The sequence below is a fragment of the Argiope bruennichi genome, chromosome 10 (assembly GCF_947563725.1).
Source record: "Argiope bruennichi chromosome 10, qqArgBrue1.1, whole genome shotgun sequence".
NCBI lineage: Eukaryota > Metazoa > Arthropoda > Arachnida > Araneae > Araneidae > Argiope > Argiope bruennichi.
Genome location: NC_079160.1, coordinates 82,279,705 through 82,285,261, shown reverse-complemented (window position 1 = coordinate 82,285,261; position 5,557 = coordinate 82,279,705). Strand labels below are relative to the sequence as shown.

General features: G+C 26.4%; 1 long non-coding RNA gene across 1 annotated transcript; it reads left to right on the top strand.

The window, feature by feature from the left end:
* On the top strand, window positions 1-3,857 carry LOC129989235 (uncharacterized). Its single transcript, XR_008785741.1, has 3 exons — window positions 1-114; window positions 1,655-1,814; window positions 3,694-3,857. It is a non-coding gene; the product is annotated as an uncharacterized LOC129989235 (long non-coding RNA).
* The last annotated feature ends 1,700 nt before the right edge of the window (window positions 3,858-5,557 follow it).

The following is a 5,557-nucleotide window of genomic DNA, read 5'->3' as shown; positions in this document are numbered from 1 at the left end:
AGAATTTTCCTAGCTTCAAAGAGGTATATAAAGGAGATGCCTGGACTGCCCAAGACATATTTGCTTATCTCCTGCAGTGAGTTCAGCAAGTGATCCTTCAAAATGAACTACTTGGTAAGTAGCAAAATACTGTTCTTAACTTTCTAATATCTTATCAACTACTGAGAATTTTTAAGGGAATATTTTTGATATTTAATCATTATACTCAGTTTACTTAGATTTGTAGTTTGGTACAAATTTACAGCTTGATATTGAGTTTTTAATTTAGTTATAAAACTAGCCATGTTTAATGTTAAAAATGTCTGTTGTTAATGTTTTAATGTAAATTGTAATCAAATCTAATTCAAACATTCTTCCTCAATTTCTCAAAACTTTTTATGTGAGGAGTTAAATTCAATTTGCAATCAAATGTAACAAAAGTATATTTTTCCAACAATTCACTTTTAAACATTTAGTGAGATCAAAACATTGGAGATGTTTTGCGTTCTACTGTGATATATTCGAAGAGGCAGTAGCAATTTGATTTTGCTACTTCGGATATTAGATACGATTTCAGTAGTGGAAACTTAGCTGAAGAATATAATAAATTTTTAAATTCATAAAAAAATCTTATATTTTCATTAAGATGAAGAATAATCTTAGTCTTCTACAAATAAACCCAAATAAACTGTAAACATAATCGTTCTTTTAAAAGTTTTCTGTTTTAAAAAATAAAATTTTGTGAAAATTCAGTTTGTGAATATATTTTCAGTATAGATAGACTAGGGAAAACTTCTTCATTTATTGATACGTCTCGGCAAACAAAAGTTGAATATGTTCATTGTAGTAGATGTTCTATGGTTAAACACATATAGTCATTAACATTAAACAATCATTTTATAAATGGTATTTTTTCAACTTAATTCGAAGATCATATTACAAAAACACCTATTAGCTTAAAATCAGGCTTAACCGTGCTATTAAGCTGTTTCAAAAATCTTCACCAAATCTTCTTCAAAAATCTTCATTTCCCGTGTAGCCATTTGGCTGCATGCCTTTATTTCCATTAATAAATATCATATGACTTTGTTCCAAAGGGAACAACAAATGTTTGCAAAATACTTTTTTAAATGATTTTTTGGTAAAAATTTGTAGAAAAGACCGATTATTATAACAGCGGTACTAAAATTAAACTGGAAACTTGGGAAAATACCAGGACGGTTTGCTGTGTGAATAGTTCTAACATTAAAAATACAATCAAAATACTTTTTTTTGCTTCGTAAAAAATATATTGGTAAAAATGGACTATTATTTTTATTGCAGAATTATTATAATGTGACTTGTGTTACTGTGATATTGCTCCATTTTAATGTAAACATTGGACGATTTTAATTTTTTTTTTTTTAATTTCATGGGAAAAGTACTTACAAATTTTTAAATTATTTTCCTGAATTATATGCAGCTATTCAAAAGATTTTTTTTGTAAAAAAAGCAAGAAAAAAATCATGCATTGTAATGTTAAAATCTGCATAACATAACAATTTTAAAACGATTCCAGTTTCAAAAATGATTCTTTGTAACCAGGTATTCTTATATGATAGATTCTTATTTGTTTGTGCTTTATTCTATATGATTATATTTTGTGAATATATCATTATTTTTTACTATTTCACAGGTCTTTGCCCTTTTTGTCATCTTCGCCATTGTGGCACTCACCACAGCCCAAGTGGTATACCATGGGGCATATTATAACCCCGCAGTATACCCATATGCCTACAACTATGGTGTAGCCCCTCTGACTTATTTGTGGAAGAAATGAACGCATCTACATTCAGGTAAAAACATCCTTATACCATTTTTAAAGCAATTATCAGACTGAAATCTTTTTTGTAATAATCTTAAACTTAGGAAAAAGTAATAATTGTATGTAGTTTCCCCACTACCAAGTAATTCTAAAGCACAAACGTATGAGCTGTAACTGTTTTTACAAAATATTACAGAAAGTTCTGGATTAAATTTGGTTCGGTTTCACATAATATTTTACTCACATTTTGGCACAATTAGTTACAGCGAATCTGAAATTTGCGAAATATAGTTTGATTACTTAAATTATGTAACTACTACTTCTAATTTATCATAAGAGAAATAAATATAAATATCTGATAATTTTCTAATTATTTATTTGATAGAAACTTTTCTAAACCCTATGTCACGATATCTTTGAAGTAGAAATCAGCGTTCGCATTGAATAGGTTTTGTAAATTAAATAAAAATGTAATTTTAAAGTTTTTATGTAATTTTAACTTTCTGATTTAGTTTTCCGTCTCTGGAATGAAACGGAACGAAAGAATTAAATAAATTCAGTGATAGATCAGTATTCCTTGCCATTCACTAGCTTTTCCTCTAAACCAACAATTATCCATTTTAAAAAAGCAGTCAACAAATAGGCAATTTTTCCCGTACTTATTTCGAATCAAACTTCCTCAACTTATTTTATGCGTAAATTTTTAAAAACATGATGCATTGTCCGTAATGTAGTCTTTTTTGAGAACTCATAAATAACATTTACTTTCCCCACTTTTAACTATATTCCAAAAATTGCGATGAATCATGATATGAAAATTTTAATATACCAAATGTTGGCCTTGCAGTTATTTCTGCATTTCTTTTTTACAATTAATATCTGAATTCTTAATGAAGGGAACTATTCTTCATGATAATAACTAATTATTATATCCTTCATCTTAATCCAAAATTTTATTTAAGTCAGTTTTGATAAGAAGTTGTAAATTTCCTATAACCATACTGAAATCCTTATGATTTGTATTTTCCAATAACTTTTTGAATCAAATTAAAAATATATAAAAAAAAGTTGATCAGTATTTAGGTGGAAAATATTTTTGAAAGTAGAGATATAAATTACGCCAAATGGAAGCAGTTATCAGTTAATGAATTAGCATTTTTTAATATTATTAAAGAATTTTCAAATGTCTGTAAATCATGAAATTTGCTTGGTTTTTGAGGGAAACAATTTTTATTACCAAGCAGAAAACTGTATAATGAAGAAATCTCTTAACTTATTCCTGATTTTCCATAAACTAAAAGTTTCATTTATAAATTTGAAATAAAACTTTTTTACAAATCAGTTGGTAAAATATATTAAAACTTCAAGTTAACGAACTAATTGGTTCGAAAATGCTGCTGTAAAATCAGTACTCCACTCAATTGTGCATCGTTTCCTGACCATTATTTAAAATAAGACATTTTTCTTGAAATTGTGCTTTATAATGTAAATAAAAACTATTTAATTTTTTATATTATATAAGTAGCAAAAAATTTCTTAAAACTTCTCCTCAAAAGAATGAAAGTTTTTGCTTTATTAATTCTTTTCTCTTTATAGCATTTCTTATTCAGATTCTCCCCGTTAAATCAAGGATTCGCTGCATAAGATATTTTATTTCAACTTAATAACTAACGTCACATATTGACAAAATGTCTGCTTTTTCTGTTAAAGCATAAATGTTTAATTTTAAAAATACCTTTATAATTAAATTTAATTGTAATTGTTTTCTCTCAGTTGATCAGCCCCATTCATTGACTGTTTTTCTTTAAATGAATCGTATTTAATCAATAAATTTGCATTTTCTATTCCAGCTTTAAGCGTAAGTTTTTATCAACTGCATTTTTAATAAAAAACAATGTTTTGTGTTGTAGGTTCTGAACTGGACTGATTTTCGCCTGGCAAACAACACCTGATTTGGATGACGCTCGGATCATTTTCTCCCTATTCCTGTTTCCTTGTCAACTATCAAATTCTTTGTCATATTTCTAAGCTGTTGACTTTTATATGTTAATAAATCCAAAAAAATTGCCCAAAATATCTTCGTTTCATTATTTTTAATAGTTTCTTTACAGAACACCACATTATGCCCTATGCACTTGCTTTAACAATGAATTTATAAATTTTGAAATTCTGGAGTAAATACAAACCGCTAATAAATATCTAAATGCTGCTTGTTATTACGAAAATATTTGATGAAAATATTTACGAAAATATTATCGACGTTGAAATATATCCTACATCATAATATTTTCGTGAATGTTCCTATGAAACGTTTTTTTTCGTTAAACGGGACATCATATATTTACAATTATCCAAACCCAGTTTGTCATAAAACAACAAATTCCGAATTCATATTTAAATTTTTTAAATTAAATTAGCTCAAATATATATATAATATTTTATAATTTTGAGTAAATGTTTAATGAATTATGACCAATACAAATTTGAAATTCTTAATGATAAATGAAGTTTTCCGTTTAACCAGCATATTCCAATATATAATAAATTTTCTCAAAATAAATTATTTTATTTTAATTTAAGATATTTAGAATGCAAGAGAAAAATCAAAGTATAAAACTACATTTTATAATTTTTTAATTATAAAATTCTTGAGTTAAAAATTTTACAAAAGAACAGGACTTAAAACGTCGCTGATCTGGGTTTTTTTCCATTTCCATCAAATGCTTGTTAAGATATGTAGCAATAACCAAAAACCTTAAGAACTTTTCGTTTTCTTTGAAAGAATCTGTTTTAACATTAGATTTAGGGTTCAGTCATCTTGACACATTTCAAAGCTCATGAGTGAAATTGAAATGAAAATTTTATTAATTAAATAAAGTTGAAAAAATTGAAAATTAAAACTCTAACTAAATTAAAAAGTTTTAACTGTATTTTATAGCTTAATAAAGAGAAAAATATAAATAAGAAAAAAACTCTTCCCGAGATCAATTAATTTATCTTAAATCAAAACTTATAAAACATTTTTTTCCATTAATGAGTTAAAATGGAAATAGTGCGTGCGCAGAATTTCGCATTACCTGTTTCGACGGAACTCTAATTGTGGCCATTTTAACAAGTTTATCTATAAAAATTATGTTTAGTAAAATTTCTGGTCAAAAACTTTAAAAATCACTGCATAATTTGCTCGTTACAACTTACTTCTATTGCAATTAACTCCTAGTTCCCCGGTTTCAGAATATTTTTTTTATAATTTAGGTAAAGTTTCAGAGGATTATCCAATAACAATTTCACTGAATTCACATAAAATTCAGTTTACTGTAATATGAATGCAATTTTCAAATGATGGCAAATTTTAGTAGTGCTTTTTTTATTACAATTTGAAGAAACAAAATCTTTGGAAATGAAATACTTAATTTTTTTTTTAATTTTTCCTTCAGAAGGAAGTAAACCTTAATCATAGGTACAAAGAAGTTTTTAAAAGTATATTAAAAGCAGACTTGAAACCAGAACTTACTCATTATAGAATCACTGCACACGCACGTGTATATATGCTTTCTTTGTCGCTCTTCAGGACCAGAATCAAAATTATCAATCTTGCGAAAATATACTTTGGAGATTGAGAATAAATGGGCGATTTTTTTGAAATTAGAAGTTTAATTAATTAGAATTAATTAAATAGAATATAATTAGAAGTTTAATTAATTAAAATTAAGTGGAATTCTGCGTGTTTGTCCAAGATATATATACAGAAAATATTGCAGCACAAAAGTGTCT